At 48.5% G+C, this 19,903-nt stretch overlaps 1 protein-coding gene across 1 annotated transcript in view; it reads right to left on the reverse strand.

Annotated features, from left to right (window-relative positions):
• The window catches only part of LOC119437407 (uncharacterized), a 408,649-nt gene extending 388,949 nt beyond the window's left edge, over nt 1–19,700 (reverse strand). The window contains exon 1 of the mRNA XM_049660503.1: nt 19,689–19,700. The gene's annotated coding sequence lies outside the window, so the exon portion shown is untranslated. The remainder of the gene's footprint in view (nt 1–19,688) is intronic.
• Between the last annotated feature and the right edge of the window lie 203 nt (nt 19,701–19,903).

The raw sequence follows: 19,903 nt of genomic DNA on the forward strand, positions 1-19,903 counted from the left end.
CTGCTCCCCTTTTACCTTAGTTAATTTATATTTCCCAGCAGGAGTGCAGGATACATTTTCTCTAGACACCGTATTAGCTTCCTGCAGAAAAGACATAGTATTCGCTAGTGACTTTAATTCACACCATGTATCTTGGGGTTTTAAAACTGATTCAGAAGGAAAACGCCTGTGGGAATGGACTCTTGATAATAATCTATCTTGTCTAAATTCAAAAGTTATTACGTTTCTTCGCGGACAGTCTCAATCGGCTATAGATCTCACTTTCTCCAGCTCATCTTTAGCTATATCATCGTGGAATACTATAGAGTGTGCTACGAACAGCGACCACCTCCCAATTATTTTTCAAATTGATTTCCCTGTGATTTCTCTTAGAAGGAAAAATAACTCATTTATAAACTATAACAAACTTCAAAAAGACTTGAAGTCTACGATGCTTTCACGTACGGATATGCAAGAGGATATTAGGGCTCTGAGCCTCTGTGCAGTTTTAAAGCGTTCCGCGAAGAATGCAACAGTTAATTTAACCTGCAACACAGGTAAACCATTAAGTCCGTGGTGGAATTCAGATTGCGCGAGGGCCCACCGAAAACGAAAAGCTGCCTGGAAGCAACTTCTTTGTAATCAATGTCCAAAGAATTGGAGTGATTACCAATTTGTTGCTGCAACATTCAAGCGTACGATAGATAAAGCCAAAGAGGAGTCTGATATGAATAAATACAATCATCTGTCTAAATCAAAAAACAAAAAAGCCCTTTTTAGGTTTTTACGCTCTCGAAAAATGATTCCAGTTCCAGCAAATATTGACTCTTCCGTGCTTTCGCCACGTGAATTATCCGAATTATTAGAAAATATTGGAAAAGGACTGAAAGATAGGTTCACTTCAATCATTCCACCGTACATAGTGAAACCGTTACCACTAGAGGAATTTAGGGAAGTCACAACACAAGAACTGGCGGATGTTGTTCGCTATCTGCCTTCTTCAGCGCCAGGACCAGATGGAGTTACCACAGCCGTGATAAAAATTCTGTATGAATTGTCCCCAGAAGAAATTTTGAATATGGTAAATTACTCTTTAAAAAATGCGTGGGTACCTTCAGAATGGAAACTTGCTAAGGTAATTCCGATACTTAAAAAACAGGGAGGTCGATATGATTTAGATAATATTAGACCAATTTCCCTAACATCAAACTTAGTTAAACTAATTGAACGAATTTTAAATTGTCGAATTACGACCTACATTTCTGAAAACTTAATACTTAGCCCCTGTCAAATTGGTTTTAGATCAGGGTGCTCGATTTGGTGTGCGCACGTAGATTTAGAGAGTCGCATAAAACTTGCTCGTCGCCGAAGAGAATATTCAGCATTAGTGACCCTGGATCTAGCAAAAGCTTATGATTCCGTGGAACATAGCATACTGATAAAGCAATTAGAGAATTACAGGTTTCCGAAATACATCACGGCGTGGTTGTCAGAATTTTTAAGGGAAAGAGAGTTCTACTGTTTTCAAAACGGATGTTCATCGTCTAGGTATAAGCAACAGAGGGGAGTACCACAAGGATCAGTATTATCTCCTGTTTTATTTAATATATTTTTAAGCTCCATCCCGCTGCTCCAGGACATTCATGTGTACGTTTATGCTGATGACATCGCTTTTTTGCATCGAATGCTGATCTACATTCACTTTATCAAATGTTACAAAATTACTTATCTATGCTTGAAACTTGGATTGAAACCATACATATGTCTCTGAACGTTAGTAAAAGTGCACTCCTTCTCTTTCCTTTAGATGTTCCCGTTCACATTTCACTGATGTATCGTCAAGAGTTCATTCCTCAGGTGGATTCTCTTAAATATCTGGGAATTACATATGATGGAACACTAAACTGGAAAAGCCACATTGATAACGTCGCGTTTAAGGCAACTCGGGCTGTAGGATGGTTGCGTAAAATCAGTAACCGACGATACGGGCTGCGAAGAAACACATTAATTATGATATATAAAATGTATGTCCGACCAATCATGGAATTTGGATGTGTCTTATTTTCTGGGTGTCCAGCTTATAAAATTAAACCTTTGGTACTATTAGAAAAGGAAGCTCTGCGTTTGTGCCTTGGACTCCCTAAGTTTGTTGCAAACAACGTTCTGTATATGGAAGCGCGACTACCATGTTTAATTAGTAGATTCCAAATCCTTACTGTCCAAACATACCTAAAGTTTTACGATTCTCCCCAAAGAAGATCAATGTATGTTTTCATTAATGAACCAAGTACGTTTTTTAATACTCATTGGTCGCGACTGCACACCCCTCAGATCGTATTCGTACAGGCACAGCTAACACCACTGAATGTACAAATTCAATGTATTAACCCAATAAGTCAATCCAAGAAAATCCTCCAAATTGAATTTGACGATATCTTCCCCTCGAATGCTAAACTAATGCCATTCCAATATTTAAATGACCAATTACAAGATTACCTCTCTCACCAGGAAACAAACAATATAATAGCCACGGACGCTTCAATGTTAAACGAAAAGGCTGGCGTAGGCATCTTTTCTCCTTCTCTTAGTTGGTCCTTTTCTATTCGCCTTCCGGATTACACGACTATTTTCATAGCAGAATTATTGGCGATTGTTTTAGCACTGCGCAAACTACCCCCGAATCAATTATCAGCTGTCGTAGTAACAGACTCTCGGTCGGTATGTGTGTCGCTTTCCTCGGCAACGAATTCAACTATCTTAAATGTGTTTCAAAATTTAATCCCTACAACGTTACAAAAAATTAATTTACTCTGGGTTCCTGGACACTGCGGTTTATACATAAACGAAATGGCAGATTTATTAGCCAGAACATCTTTAAATGGACCTGTGCTTCATATTTTACCGGATACAGCTTACGTCACTGCATCGAGATTCAGAACGTTTAGCCTACGAAATGACTTAATCAAATTATCGCTGATCCCATCTACAGACTTTCAGCATCTCGGTTTTGGCTGGAATAATCAGTGGTGTCCTTCTCGGCAGTTAGAAGTTACATTCTCCAAATTACGCTGTCGCATCCCGGAATTGAATTTCTATTTACACAGAGCTGGTCTGACGATGTCCCCTCTGTGCCAAAATTGTAAGGAAATTGAAACAATAGACCACTACTTTTTATCATGCCGACGTTATTCAAACCAGAGAACGAAATTACTCGAAGCTCCACTCTGCAAAATTGGATTAAGATTAAGTACACCAGTATTATTATCATTTGGGGCCTCCTCCCTCGGCTATTGTCACAGAGACGTTTGTTGCGCAGTCTTTCAATTTTTAACAGAAACAAGACGATTACCCTGTTAATTATAGTAACCTTATTCTACCTATCAGATCAGTATTCATTTCACTGAAATTTGTTTCTCCAAATTCGTTAGTAACATTGTATTTTTTCTGACCTTGATAATAACTATATTTTTCACCTTTCGGTTAGTCTGACTGCTCGTTGGCACAATACTCTAGGTATACAAAATTTTCTTTGTTTTTGTTTGTGCCTTCTTTACTTTGCGTATCTCATTGTCAAAAAGAATTTTTTTTTTTAGCTACCTACTGCCGCCCGATTCTTGGCCTATCCCCCTCAGTGGGTGCGAGCCATGGTGAAGGATCATCATCATCATCATCATCAGTAAACAGTTGATCAGTCTCGGATCCTTTATTTTACATTTGGCGCAGCCCGACAGGATGTGGATAGAAGTACGAGTTGGTACTACTACAGCGGGACAACCGTACGTCACGTCATACCAAGCCGAAGATGAAGAACAAGTCGAAGTCCAAGAGACAGCGACGTCACCCAGCCTGCTCCAGTTCATCGCAAGTAAGGCTAAAGTCACCGAGGCAGATCTCGTCAGCCGAGGTACGTGGAAGATTAATATCAAAATGTCCGACTATGAAAAGCACTTCAGACAGTTATCAAGTAGCAAGCCCTTTCAAAATGATAATAGCCAGGACATTGCTATGCTTATGGAGCGGATGTTGAAAGTGCAGGCGTCTCAAATTGAGCAACATGGACAATTGCTTGCTATGCTAACAGAGACTCTGCGCGCTAACAATGGTCCCAAAGCTGAATTAGTGAAGCCGGACATGTTCGATGGGACGACGGCGTCGGCAACCACTTGGTCGAAGTTCTTTGAATATCCTTGTGAAAAGAACTGCTGGTTGACGTCACAGAATAAAGTGCAAAATATGAGACTATTTCTTGTAGACAATGCCAAGAAATGGTATGAGCTCCGCATAACAGACCATCCGGACGACGCCTGGGATCACTGGAGAGCAAGTTTTATCTCGGCTTTTCATCAGAACCCGGTCGACCGATGGGACAAAGCTATATTTTTCAAACAACGCTCAAGTTCACTAATTGACTATTTCTACGAGAAGAGACGGCTGTTGCTGTTAGCAGATCCTACTTTGCCTGAGTCATCTATTTTACCGTTAGTCATCCACGGTATGACAAAGGAATGTCAAAGGCAAGTGCAAATAAGGTTGCCTAAGACAGTTGAAGGCCTACTGGGGTGTCTTAAGGACGTTTACCATGAAGCCCCTGGGCCCGTTGCGCAGCACAATTGGATCCATCCAGCCAGGGTTCATCCGGATAATACAGTGACAGCAATGACAGCATCTACCAGAAGCGCAGCTTCTGACTATTTCCCTAGCAACCGAGACGTCAAGGAGACAAAAAACGAATAAACGTGGGTGCACAGCCCCACCCGTGTAACCAAAACGAGGCTGTCTACTTGATTCCATCAAACGTTTTACAAACGGCACTGCTTATTAACGGAAAAGAAGTAAATGCCCTAGTCGACACAGGAGCTTCAGTAAGTCTGATTAATCAAACCATGGTAAAAGCAGATGACATGCGACAAGGTAAAGTGGTAACGGTTAAGAGCTACGATGGATCATATCGAACACTGCACACTTGGACAAGAGTCAGCATACATTTGGCTGGGGAGGACTTCACAGTAGAAGCGCTGGTTATGCGTGATGTCGAATTCTTGTTTATACTGTCAAGACCCGACATGAAGAAGCTACGAATGAACATTTCTTGGAAAGATGAAGTGACTTTAGACTCCCTGGTTTCAAATGTCCAGACACCGCCACAGATGAGGACTGCCAAATGCGCTAATGACATATGGAAAAATTTTCCCGAACTTATATGCCTCGATACATATCCACCTGCAGCTTCTGTACCCGAAGTGCCTTTTGAACTCCGCGACACGACTATTGTACGGAAGAGAGCCTACAGGATTTCTCATGAAAAGAAAGTATGGCTGAAACAAGAGCTGCAACAAATGCTGAACGCTGGAATAAGGCCCTCAACGTCACCTTTTGCGTCTCCTATAACTATTGTTCCCAAAGAAGATGGTTCACTGCGACTTTGTACTGATTATCGGCAAATCAACACCCAAACAGAACTGTATCCATTCCCTATGCCTTTGATTGACGACATCATTAATGATACTGGAGGATGCCAATGGTTCTCACGAATCGATTTGTGCAAAGGTTACTGGCAGGTACCTCTCCAGGAAAAATCAAAGAAGTACACGGCATTTATAACACCATTTTATATATATGAATACAACCGTCTGCCATTCGGTTGGAAGAACTCGGGTGCTTGGTTTCAGCGCATGATGAACGGGGTACTTAAAGATTTCATCGGAGATTTCTGCAATGTTTATGTCGATGACATCATTATTTACTCCCGTACCGAGGAAGAGCACTGTTCCCACGTCTCTCAAATACTAGAAGCGTTGAGCAAATCACAACTACATATAAACAAGAAGAAAAGTGAATTCTTTCAGAGAAAGGTGGTGTTCCTTGGCAGAGTCCTGGACGGCTTCACGAAGAAGACAAAGGAACAGTCCGTCCAACGAATCAAGGAAATGCGTAAGCCCTACGATGTTCACTCCCTGCGTGTATTCTTGGGATTGGCAGGACATTTTCGGGCGTTCATTAAAAACTTTGCGGCGATATCCAGGTGTCTTACAAGGCTCACTCAAAAGGAAGTTCCCTTGGTGTGGAGCGACGAGTGCGACCGTGCATATGAAGAACTGGTGCGCGCAATATCTTCAGATCCAATCTTGATATTACCTGATTTCGCCAAACCCTTCGAACTCTGCACTGACGCGTCCAATTATGGCACAGGAGCAGTGCTATACCAACGAGATTCCAGCCAAGACAGAAGCCAGCAGTTAAAGGTCATTGGCTATTACTCCTACACCTTTTCAAAAGCGGAAGTAAATTACACCACCACGGAAAAGGAGGCCCTAGCAGTAGTGTTAGCGTTACGATACTTCAGGAGTTATTTGGAGGGCCGTCGGTTCAAGCTTTTCACGGACAATCAGGCTTTGACATACCTTCTGAGCCTTACACAACCGAAGGGAAGAGTGGTAAGATGGATTAGCGAAGTTCAGCAGTTCACGTTTGATGTTAGCCACAGACCTGGTGAAAAGCTACCTGACGCGGACGCGTTATCAAGGTTGCACATACCCCCAATAAACAACGACCAAGGGGCACACGTCGCAAGTGTATGGGAAGATACTGAAGAACTAAAATTAATCGACGGAAAGTTTGTTGTACCTCAAAGCTGCATATCCAAAATATTGCGGCTCTATCATGACAGTCCACACTCAGGGGGGCATGATGGCTTTTGGCGGACTTACTGGAAGATTCAGAAACGTTTTACGTGGAAGAACATGAAAGCCGATGTAGAGAATTATGTCAAGACCTGTCATCAATGTCAGACTATCAAAGCCAAGTTCAGCCCAAAAGGAAACCAAATGGTCATTCCTTTGTATTCAGATGTCCCCTTCGAAGTCCATCTCGATTTCGCTGAAATCAAAAAGAAAGGGGAGGGTGTGCGCCGGACTCAGTCTTTTATAGTGGCTGTTGACCAGAGCACACGTATGGCGGCGGCCAAGCCCGGAAAAGAAGATGCAAACAGTGTGATTGCACTGATGGAAAGAGAGGCATTTAGACACACCAAGGTGATTGTGTCTGATAATAGACCTGCATTCCGCAGCGAGAGGCTCCGTCGGTGGGCAACAGAAAAGGGTATCACTTTAAGATTTTCAGCACCATATCACCCGGAAGGAAATGCTCTAGCAGAACGTCTCATACGTGACTTGAAGCCCTTCATTTCTATATACGCAGAATTTCGTGGAGGATGGAAGTGTGCTCTTGAGGCAGCGGTTAGGCATCACAATCAATCCCACACATCTGGACTTGGCTGTAGCCCTCAGTTTGCTGCCTTTCAGAAGACAACGTGGTTACCAGCAGATCACGAACTTGGCATAGTAGGGCAGATCCATATTCCAGAACGCAAGAAGACGTCAGAAGAATACCATATGTATAAACGTACCATGAAGAAATATTACGACTCGCGCCATGCAACGCATATGCCCAACGTACAACCTGGAGACATGGTGCTAGTACGAAAAGGTCTTGATCGTTCGAAGACTGCTTTCACGGGCCCTTATGTCGTCCTCAAAACGGTAAAGCAGCAAGGTATACTCAAGTCTGTGCACTTTGAAGGACCAGCACGCAAGACAGAAGTTACAACTGTAGGTAACCTAGTGCCTTACCATCCACGGAAGGATGGCAATAAAAGACCCGGAGAATGTAACGTCCGGGTCAAAAGAAGAAGAGAAAGTTAAGAGAGAGAAGAAGAAGAAGAGGATCGAATGAAATCAGTAAACAGTTGATCAGTCTCGGATACTTTATCTTACATGAATATTATTTCTGCGAATGAGAGTTTTGTGTGCAGTATTCACTAATAAGTGTTTGTTACTGCAAACACGTGCGCTTATTCCGGCCGGGAGTTCTTACTTTTTCAATTAGTGCATTTAGAATATTTGATATTTTTCCTTTTGTTACGATTGACGTGTGGCACCCCGTGCAAAAAGAATTATCGGAAGACCATGCCTAATCGAAATGGAGGATGTATCCCTAATTTGCTATGGTTGTCTCGAGTGGTCCTTGATCTGGCGGGCGCCCCGCAGTGATTACTGGCCCCTTTATGTGCGTGCGCCCAGGAGGCGAGGAAGTCCGCTTTCCACGAACTGTGCAACTCAGGAGCCTCAAGTCGCCGCTAGCGGAGGCAAGCACGTGCGACGTCGCCTAGGAGAGAGGGAGCAGCCGCCAAACCCCCGACTGCACTCAGTTCATGTCACGTGACGTTGTCGTGAGCAAAATGCCGCCTACGAGTTTCGCGGGCCTATTTAAGTGGCCCCGCAATGTATTTTCTCATGATTCTCTTCTTTTTTATCCGTCATCAGCCATGAAATAAACAGTGCAAGTTTCGCACTAGTAACCGTCTTGCCCCTGCCTGGTCGCTATGGTCAACCGGACGCGTGCAGCCTGCCGACAACGCCACGCTACCCTGTAGTAACGCCGGTCGAGGTTGAAGTAACCGGCGTCGCAACACTTTACATATATATATGGTGAATTGTCATCTGTAGCAGTGGGGACAGTGCAAGAGCAGAGGCACAAGAAGAAAGAAGTGTGCGTGCTAACCACCCCCGCTCTGCAGTTAGCTCTCGGCGCCGTTTTCTCCAGGAACCAGCTGCTCTCAATAAACGTCGTCAGCCCCCTTTGAAGACACGTGGCCAAGTGGTGGAGGGGCTGGGTCTATGTACCCTTTATTTAATTACCTAGAAATGCATTGGTCATTCTTCGCGCCACGCAGTTAATAAACCTGGTTTATTTCACTCTAATATTGTTTTCTTCGATCATTGTCCCTGATCAATATTCAACCGACAAGAAGCGCACGTGAAATGACACGATATCAATGAAAGTTTCTTACGTAGCTTCATGCTGCAGATATGAGGCTTATTAGCAGTTACTTTTTGAAGACAGTGTTAAAAACAGCAGTTCACCTGGTTAAAACTACATTTTGTACCGGCCGTCAAAGCAACTAAAGAATTAAAAAAATGCACTGCACAGACGCTCTGCGAGAAAAAACTGGGCGTCCGCCAGCGTCCGCGTAGCGAATGCGCGCTCGCTAGGAGACGACGCGCTTGACAACGACAGCAAAATTGAAGACGTCGTGTTGTATAATCCATGCCTCAAATATATATTGTTACGGATGAGGCGTGTTTATTTACAGATTATGAATGAGAGTGGAGAAAAAAATGTGGTTGATCCCTCTTATATAGGAATCGGTATAGAACACGAAAGTGAAACGTGTCTTCACAGAAGTAGTGTAATGTTTATTGCACATTGATATATAATGTCTATTGGTGTTTTGTGGCTAAAGCGCCCTTAGGCGTTGATGCACCCACGCTGACGCCTGGTGGCACGTCTCCTCCATCACGACTACCAACGTCGATGACCATGAGCAACCGTCGTGCATATGGAAGCTGCACTACGCTGCACACGCTAGCACAACGCGAAAGACGAAGCACGTAACTGACACACTAATACAACGCGCAAGACAAAGCACGTAATTGAATCGTCACCGAGTCAAATCAGCGCGTACAGCGCGTCGTAATTGCAGCCTCCGCGATCAACTTCAGAAACATTTTCAGAGCTAATTGCGGAGGCCACGCTCCGCTGTGCTGAGTACGGTGAACGCCACCTAGGTGGCGTTGGTAGTGCTTCTTGATGCCAGCGTCCCTTCGAATGCTGGCATCGAGGCGTCGTAGTGCTGAGACCACCGAAGCGTTCACTGTCGGTGCGCGTTAGTGTCATAATGCAGTACTTCTCTTTTCTGCTCGTAGGCGGCGGCACCGCCCCGAGCAAGAGCGCGGGTACACGGAGGAGTGTTAGATATATAAGGCGCGTCTGTGTAGCTCTCTGCAAATGCGTTTGTGGCGCAATGGGTTAAACGCTCGGCGATCTATCGTCGCGGACCGAGAGGTCGTGGGTTCGATTTCCAAATTTTGCATGTTTGTGGAACTTTTTCTTCTGGTTTCTTTCTTTGTATTATGTTCTATGACGTATTTCCGTGACGGAAATACGTCAGTGAAGTCTTGGTGGACCCCGGCATAAAACACTTTCGTGTTAAAAACAGTCCAGCACCGGTTTTGTTCTGCGCTCCGCCCCAAAAGATTCGACCTCCTCCTCTTCTTCCTTTCGCCTCAACCAAGGCGTTACATTCCCCATTTCGCAGACAAAGCACACCATGGAAGTTAGGGCTGAGTGATAGAGTGATATCGCTTGAGGCGCGTAACATGCGCAAGTTGAGTAGCGCTAGAGCGACGTCCTGGTGACCTTACACGGGCGACCACATACGTTAAATCGCTAATGAGGTCAATGACTGTGAAAGGACAGGTATACTGAGCCAGGAAATTTTGGCATAACCCGCATCTGCGCTGAGGGGTCCACAGCCACACCAAGTCACCTTTTTCGAATGAAATTGAGTCGTGGCGGCGGTCATACCGCTCCTTGGAGCGATCTTGGGAGGCCAGTGTACGCATGCGAGTAATTTGTCAGGCTTCTTCAGCACGGCACAAAGTTTCGGCAACGGAGTCCTCTGTATGGAGTGTAAAGGGGAAAATGTTATCGAGACAGCTGCGCGGTGCCCGAGCGTAGAACAGGTAGAAAGGTGTGAAGTCCGTAGTTTCGTGCTTTGCTGTATTGTAGGCGTAGGTAATAAACGGGTCATCCCAGTTCCTGTGATTAGATGATACAATTCATAGCCAGCATGTTGGTCAGGGTGCAGTTGGTACGTTCGACAAGGCCATTCATCTGGGGATGATATGGTGTTGAGTGGCGGAATTGCGAAGTGCAAAGTCTAAGCAATTCTTCCACGGCGTCACCGACGAATTGGCGACCACGGTCGCTGATAATTACGCGAGGTGGACCGTGACGAAGGATTATACGTAGCCTAACAAGAAGGCAGCGACAGAAGTAGCTGTGGAGGAAGGTATCGCAGCGGTTTCCGCGTATCTAGTTAGGTGATCGACACAGACGATGACCCAGTGGTTGTTGTTCGAAGATCGTGGAAATGGTCCTAGCAGGTCGATACCAACTTGCTCGAAAGGTGTAGTAGGCGGCGCTACAGGATGAAGAAGGCCTTGCGGAGCGCTTGTAGGTCGCTTGTGAAGCTGGCACTTGTCGCAGCTCGATACGTATTGTTTAGTGGAATGTCGCATCTTAGGCCAGTAAAGCCGCTCCTGTATTCGATGTAAGGTGCGAATGAATCCAAGATGGCCTGACGTCGGATCATCATGCATAACACGAAGAATGTCACATTGCAGGCTTTGGGGAACAACCAGTAAATACCGCGCGCCACTTGCTGAATAATTTGTCTTGTATAACAGTCCATCGCGAAGGCAAAAGCGACCACTGGCCTTGGGACTGCAGGCATCGGCGAACAGGGGGTCCAAACATAAGTCATTGCTCTGTTCCCGCTGGAAGACGGTGACGTCAGGAAACGCGTGAGAGACAGCAGCAAAGCAGGTGTCGAGGTTGTCCGCGTTATCCTCTGTTGTCGACAGAGGAAGGCGAGAAAGGCAGTCAGCGTCGGCACGACGTCTTCCACTTTTGTACGACACAATGAAGTCAAATTCTTGGAGCCGCAAAGCCCAGCGTGCTAGAAGACCGGAGGGGTCACGGAGGGTAACAAAAAGCCAACACAAGGAATGATGATCGGTTACAATTGTGAATGGGCGCCCGTAAATGTAGCAACGAAACTTCTGAACAGCAAAGACAGCCGCTAAGCATTCTTGCTCATTCACAGTGTAGTTTCGTTCAGCCTTGCCAAGAGAAGGGCTCGCATATGCAACCACATACTTTTCATTATTATGGCGCTGAACAAGCACTCCTCCGATGCCGATTCCGCTGGCGTCACTGTGTAATTCAGTAGGAGCAGACGGATCGAAGTGATGAAGGATGGGTTCTGAAGTCAGCAGGAACTTGAGTTGAGAGAATGCCGCGTCGCATTCAGGTGTCCACTCGTATGGGCTGTCTTTTCGCAAGAGACTTGTCAGAGGATAAACAATGTCCACGAATCTGGGCATGAACCGTCGAAAGTAGGAGCATAAACCCAGGAAGCTGCGGAGTTCTTTTAGTGACTGAGGTGGTTTAAAGGCACTGACTGCTTCTATTTCCCGGGGGTCTGGCCTGACACCATATTTGTCACCAGGTGACCAAGGACTGATGCTTGTTGTTCGCCAAACCGGCACTTCTTGGAATTAAAAACCAAGCCGGCCTTTTCGACGCAGTCTAAAACGAGGTTTAAACGGGCGTTATACTCTTCGAAAGTACGTCCGAAAATGACAACGTCATCTAGAAAGCAAAAACATACCTCCCATTTTAGACCACGAAGAATTGAGTCCATAAATATTTCAAAAGTAGCGGGGCATTGAAACGCCCAAACGGCATAACATTAAATTGATATAGTCCATCAGGCGTCATGAATATAAAAAGTATTCTCCTCGTGAGCAGGGTGCCTAGGGATCTGCCAATAACCTAATCGTAGATCTATAGTGAAGAAAAGTAAGAGGCCGAATGCAGACAATCGATGACATCGTATATCCGAGGTAGTGGATATACATCTTTTTTGGTGAGGACATTTAATCGTCTATAATCAACGCAAAACCTCCAAGACAGACAGACAGACAAAGAACTTTTATTCAGGTCCTGAGGAACTGCGTTTGGACGCCCCCTTTCAGGGGGAGTCGGTAGCAGTCGCGGGCCGCTCCCACGCAGGGACCGGAAGACCGTGGCCCTCCGCCCTCTCGCAGGCCCTCTGGACAGCCCGAAGTTGAAGCGAGAGGTCGCCGCTTTTAAGGGCTTCCTCCCACACCTCTTCGTTGTTGAACTCTGTGTCGCGTAACGCAGGACATTGCCAGAGCATGTGAGCTAATGAGCAGTACGCCTCTCCGCAGTCCGGACATTGCGGTTCGATGTTGGGCGAGAAGTGACTAAATCTGCCCCTCGAAGGGAAAGACCCCATTTGGAGCATCCTAAAGGCCGTCTATTGCGATCGAGTGAGTCTAGGGTGAGGAGGTGGAAAAGCCCTCCGCGAAAGATGATAATGAGTCAAGATCTCGTGGAAAGTGAGGAGCGAGTCCCTGTACCTCCCGGCGTCCCCGCCTTCGAATCCGCCGGCACCGCCGCGGTGAGCGAAACCTCGCGCACGGTCATGGGCAAATTCATTGGCGTTGGGAACATCGGGATGTACGTTGGCCCCCATGTGGGCCGGGAACCATTTTATAGTGTGAAACCCGGCAGCCCCCTCGCTGCCGAGGATGGCCGCTGCTTCCCGCGAGATCGAGCCCGAAGCGAAAGCCCTAGCTGCGGACCGCGAGTCCGTGAATATATTTGGACGCGACGGGTCCTTCATTGCTATAGCGATGGCCATTTGCTCAGCCACCGTTGCCGAAACATTTCGAACCGAAGCAGAACATAGGAGTTTGCCAGTATGGTCGACAGAAACCACTGCGAAGCAATCGGAACGCTCGTACTGGGCTGCATCGACAAAGGCTGCGAGATCCCCACTATCTGCAACCGATTTTAATAATGAACGGGCCCGAGCTATGCGGCGCCCTACATTGTATTGCGGGTGGACATTTCTTGGAAGTGGAGCTACCGTAAACGTACCTCTGATTGAGGATGGTAGAGTCACTTTACGCTGGTTAGTCTCCGTAAGACCGCAGCCTATGGATTCCAGGATGCGCCTACCAGCCCGCGAGGACGATAGACGCACGACCTGAGCCATCTGCTGGGCCTCGATCACCTCCGCGAGTGAGTTATGCATGCCTAATTGTATGAGCTTCTCGGTGCTGGTGGTGATAGGCAAGCCTAGAACTCGCTTTATACTTTTGCGCATTAGTGCATCGATTTTTGCCTCTTCCCTTTTGGACCAGTGCAGCACCGAAGCGACGTAATTAATGTGGCTCATGAGAAACGCATGGTAGAGCCGTAGGAGATTGCTCTCGCTCAGCCCTCCCCTGCGGTTCGAGACCCTGAGTATGAGCCTAAGCATGTTCTCCGTCTTGGAGGTGATGCGGGCTATTGTCTGTGAGTTGCCCCCTTTGGACTCCAATAGGAGTCCGAGGATCCTGATGGAGTCTACCCTGGGGATCATCAGCCCATCCCGTGTGTATAGAGCTATGGGAATCTGCTCTAAAGGAGTGAAGTTCCTCACCCCTTGTCGTGTGGGTCTGTACAGTAATAACTCGGACTTAGCCGGTGACAGGCTCAGGCCCGAACCGACTAGAAAGTTCTCCGTGATGTCTAGTGCCTGTTGAAGCGCCTGCTCTACCCCGGCGTCGGACCCTCCCATGCACCACACGGTGATATCGTCCGCGTAGAGAGCATGGTTAGTCCCGCGCACCATGGCGAGTCGCTCCGAGAGGCCCTTCATGGCAATATTGAAGAGTAGAGGAGATATGACTGCCCCCTGAGGGGTGCCTCTCGCTCCCAAGGTAAATTCCTCGGATTTGACTTGACCGATCTTGATGGTAGCCCTGCGATCCCTCAGAAAGGAGCTAACGTACGCGTGGAAACGTTGTCCCAGCCCCATATCCGAGACCGCCTCAAGCACAAACTTGTGCGAGATATTGTCAAAAGCTTTGGCCAGGTCTAGAGCTAGTATGCCTCTAGTATCCCTGGTGTAGTTGTCAATAATCTGTCTCTTGATAAGGAGCATGACATCCTGTGTGGATAGTGCAGGTCTAAATCCCACCATATTGTGTGGAAATAGCTCTTTGCACTCTATGTACCGGGATACCCGATTGTGAATCGCATGTTCAGCCACCTTGCCCACGCAGGACGTAAGCGAGATGGGCCGCATGTTCTCCGGCGCTAGAGGTTTACCTGGCTTTGGGATGAGCACAACCGAGGCCGTCTTCCAGGATTCGGGGACCAGCCCCGTCTCCCAGATTTTATTGACTTCCTCAGTGAGCTTTTCGATGGATTTACCGTCCAAGTTGCGTAAGAGCTTATTTGAGATTCCATCCGGGCCCGGTGCAGAGCGCCCGTTGAGCTCATGGAGGACCTCCAGAATTTCGGGTTCCGTAAAAGGTGCGTCCAGCTCCTCAACCGGTCCCCCCCGGTAACGAGGATAGTCCGCATCCCCGGAAGGGCCCAGCGGAAGATATCTGTCCGCTAACTCCTGCAGGAGGGCCTTTTCGGACACCCCCTTCGCCTTTTGGCTATGAACGATTCTGTCAATAGCCAATCTCTGATTTCCCTTGGACTGCGACTCATCAAGTAATTGTTTGAGGAGGTTCCACTTGCCTCCCACTCTCATCTGTCCGTCAACCGAAGAACATACTTCGTTCCACTGCTGTTTCGACAGTTCAATAGAGTATGCTTCAATCTCGCGATTCAGCTGCGCAATTTTCTTTCGAAGCCTGCGATTTAATCTTTGCGTCCTCCATCGGGCTAGGATGGAATTCTTGGCCTCTAAGAGGTGCGCGAGACGCGCATCCATCCGATCAACCCTCAGGTCCGTTTTGACAACCTTGGTCGCAGCATTAGCATCCTCCTTGAGCCTTGCAAAGAGGCTGTCTAAGCTGTCATATTCATCCTGGTCCTCCTTTCGCAATTTCCGAAAGGCATCCCAGTCCGTCACTTTAAATTCTTTGAGGGGAGCTGCATTGACTGCTAGGGTAATAGCCAATATGAAGTGGTCGCTACCTAGGTTCTCTTGTAAATTTTGCCACCCTGCCCCTGGGACGTTCTTGACGAACGCCAAGTCCGGAGTTGTGTCTCGAGCCACCGACGTGCCAGTTCTCGTTGGGTATTGCGGATCCGTAATAAGTTCCAGCGAACAGTCCGATACCGCCTTTAGGAGATTTTTACCCTTGGGGGATTGCCTATGGTAGCCCCAAGCGTCGTGCGGAGCATTAAAGTCTCCCGCTACCACGATGGGGGCTCCCTTGGCTAGAGCCACCGCTTTTGCCATGATAGAAGCGAACGCCTGCCGGTTGTCCGACGGCGAGCTGTAGACATTCAGGATGAAAACGCTGTTTTTGAGCCAGCTGTTGGGGATGATTTCGACCATAATCACCTCTGCCCTGGTTTTGCCCAGTTGTAAGCTGTGTTCCTGAAAGGAGCATTTTCTTGCGACCAAGGTTGCCAAACCACGCTTCCCCTCCTCGCGCACCGAGACTACTCGATAGCCCGGGAAGGTTAGCGCATTACCTAGAGTTTCCTGTAATATAATTACGTGCGGTTTGACCGCCTGAGAAGCAACAAACTGCTGCAGCGGAGCCCTGCGCCTTTTGAAACTAGCGCAGTTCCACTGCCACATGACCAGCTGATTATTGTTGCCCGCCATGATTACTGTTCTCAATTAGCCACTCCCTTATGGGGTTCACTGCTACAGCACCTGAAGATGACTGTGCAATGCTCGGGCCTTTCGGAGGCGAGCGTGCCGTAGCTAGCGCTGCCTGCGTACTTTCAAGAGATGACACTCTTTTAAGTAGAGTAGTCATGCTATCAGCAAGTTGTTTAATCGATTGCTGCATGCTTTCCAGTGCCTTGGTGTTGGACTCGGTCTCCATAGAGTCCCACTCCCCTTGCGGGGGCGAGGCCCTACGTTTACCCGAGCGCGCCTGTGCCTCCCCTGGCGGGGGCGTCTGCTGTCTCTCGCCCTGCGAGGAGTAAGATTTGCGGAACGACTCGAAGTCAGCCCTCATCTGTTGAAGCTCGGCCTTCAGGCGAGCATTCTCTTGGATCAACGTAGCTACCCTGGGGTCTTCCCTATGCTCAGGCAATGCTACCTGCGTTACCTTTCGTGGCGGCGCCGCTGGCTTCGGCTTGGCACGATCCGCCCAGGTTGGCTCTTTCTGGATCCGCACCCGGGAGTGAGAGCGCCCTCTGGAGCGAGAGCGAGAGCTGCGCCGGCGGCCAGCGGGCGTGACGGAGCGCCCCCGCCTGCGAGCACTTGCCACGCTGGAATCACGTGGCCGGCCCTCCTGGGCCAGCTGTTGCTGAGTCTTTTTGGCGCGCTTTCGGCGCCGTCTTCTCCGTCGCACGACGTAAGGGACTTGAAAGCGTTCTTTACACGTTCTGTCCGCCATGGGATGTGGCCCTCCGCAAAGGGCACATTTCGGTGAGCACTGGTGATCTTCGGGTGGGGAGGCGAGTCCACAGCCTCGGCACACCCTTTTTGTTTGGGTTGGGGCAAACATCGGCCCTGTGGCCTAGGCCTCCACACGCGAAACACACGTCGGTTTGGCGCTTGTAGAGTGTGCAGCGTAGCAAGCTGACGCCGCACATGACGTAGTTTGGCACCTGCATGCCGTCGAAAAGCACTACCACCGTCGTGGTGTTCTTGATCCTCTTGGCTTCTAGGGCCTTTGGATTTCGGTGGTTGACAATCATCTTGTGGAGCTGGGCCTCGCTGATGTCGGTGTCCACGCCTCGTATGACTCCTTTACAGGTGTTATCGGGGGCCGCCATATATGCCGCCACCTTGTATGATCCTTCGCTTAGTCGAATCTGTTGGATCCCTGCGTAGGCATTTGCATTCTTCTTCGCCGGAGTGGAAACGACGAGAATGTTCTGGGCAACGTTAGGGCAAACGATGTCACCCTCGGTCTCTGCCGGGGCTAGAGCAGCCGCCATTGCAAGAGCTTGTGCGAGCCTAATTTGGCTTGTTTTTCTGATGTCAAGTCCGTCCCTCGGCCTGACGATAATTCGTATGTGGTCCCTCGGTAGCCGGGGGAGCCTCGATGCGGCTGCGAGGCGCTTAATCGCGCCTTGCGGGGCTGCCGTGCGGCGGCCTCCCTTCGAGCCCACGTGCGATGCGTTGCCCGCCGAAACTGGCGTTTCTACACGAGCTTTCTTGTTCCTGCCCAGCGCTGTCGTCCAACCAGGGCTATTCGCTTCTTCGCGAGAGATATCCTCTCCCTCCACCATCTCTACTTCGGGCATGTTGCCCCTCTTCGTCGAGGTAGGCCTAAGCCTACCCGCGCCTCGCCGGCGTGGTCCACACGAAAAGTTCCAATAATTTGGCAAAACGATCACTCACCGAAAAAGGTCCGGTAACGACGTGATCCCCTGAAGTTACTGCGTCGAATGATGCACAGCTTGGCCACGGGAACCACAAAAATCCGACCGAAAACATTTAAATGAGCTGGAGCCGATCTGTCCACATCCGCACTGGTCGGCGCCTCACCTCCAAGAGCCGTCTTTATTCTTAACCAAAATGAGAGGTACTGCCCAAGGGCTGCACGATTCTTCAATAACGCCTTTATGTAGCATATCCTGAACTTGTTCGGCAATAACTTTCCTTTCCGATGACGACACTCGATAAGGTTTTTGCCGGACCGGATGAGCAGAACTTGTATCGATCCTGTGCTGAGCTCGAGAACAGGGTAAAGATGGTCGCTTCTCTTTTTCGCAGAAGTCAAATACAGAAGCATGTCTTTCCAATAGCTCGACCAATCTTTGTCACTCGTGTGACCGTAGGTTCTTACTAACCATGCTTAGAATCTGCGACTCGTAGGAGCAACTGCATTCGCAAACGGCCAAGCGTTTATGACCTTCTTCGTCGTTAGCGGCAGCAATAGAATTTCCGATGGCATAATCAAAGACGATGAGCTTCATTCCTCGAGGAAGTATAACAGGCACTGGCGAACAGTTAAGTGCCCACAAAAACGTGGCTCGGTTGCTAATCGATACAATGCAGCGAGGCACTAAGATGTCTTTTGTAGCACACTGACCAGTGAGAGGTTGAACGATGGCATCAAAGGGAGATACGGCAGAGACAAAAGCGAACACGGCAACCGACCGCATGGACCATGGTGGAACTGTCAGTTCCGATTGGAAACAACCAGTGTGTCTTCAGCGGGCGGCAGCTCGTCACCGAGGGCAGGAACAACTTCACTGCTGACTGAAAGTTCACCGGTGCCACAGTCGACGAAAGCACCACACGCTTGGAAAAAGTCAATCCCGAGAATAACTTCGTGCGTACACTGCTGCAGAACCAAGAACTCAGTTGGGCACACCTTTCCGGCCAACAAGACGTTAACTACGCAAACTCCCAGAGGTATGAAGTATTTCCCCGCCGACACCACGAAATCTTGTCGATTCGTGCCAAGAAAACTTTGCGGCCAATGCGATCTTTGAAGGAACGACTGATAACAGATATGGTTGCACCAGTGTCCACTAAAGCCGTTGCACATACTCCATCTATTAACACGTGTGTTTTGTTCTTGAGCATCGTAACTGGCGGAGGCATCTGAGGTAAATCATTTTGTGCGACCTCACCTCCATCGGTCGCGCCAGCTAGTTTCCCGGCGGTGGCGGTGGTGAAAGCCGTCGTCGCGGTGAAGGCGAATGGCGCAGTCGGGCGGGCGGAGCTGTCAAACTACGGTCAGAAGCGGGAGAACTATTGCGCCGATTCTCTTGTCGTGAGGTGCTCCTAGAATAGGCCGACCAGGGATTGTTGTTGCGACCATTGCCGGCGCGACGAAACGTTGATGGCTGACCATATCGTGATGTTTGCCTGCGCCTACGACAGAACTGAGCTATGTGTCCGGTAGCACCACAACCATAACACACAGGAGGTTGGCGATATGCGTTGTACTCCTGAAAAGCATTGTCGTGACGCTGGGGGGCAAATGCATCTTCATGCGGCTCCTGGTGGGTAGCGGCCGGCTGACGAGGATAGCTGAAGCAGTGTTCGTACCTCGACTCTGCGTAGTGATTGCGCTGCGGCCTCGGTGGCGAGCGAGAAGTGCAGTTGTAGTCCTCGACACCAGTAGCAGCGATAGAAACATGATTAGATGGAACCGGGATTGGTGCAGCATCATAAGGGGCCGAGTGCACGTGTCGGATGAGCACTTCCCGTACAATCTCGCGTATTGTAGACGCGAGATCAAAGGGCGTGTATAGTCGTCAACACTTGCAACGGTAGTCACGTTCGGTAACCGACCGAATTTAGGCGTGATACGCCGCATCTTCAGGGTATCGA

Source organism: Dermacentor silvarum, chromosome 1, assembly GCF_013339745.2.
Source record: "Dermacentor silvarum isolate Dsil-2018 chromosome 1, BIME_Dsil_1.4, whole genome shotgun sequence".
Taxonomy (NCBI): domain Eukaryota; kingdom Metazoa; phylum Arthropoda; class Arachnida; order Ixodida; family Ixodidae; genus Dermacentor; species Dermacentor silvarum.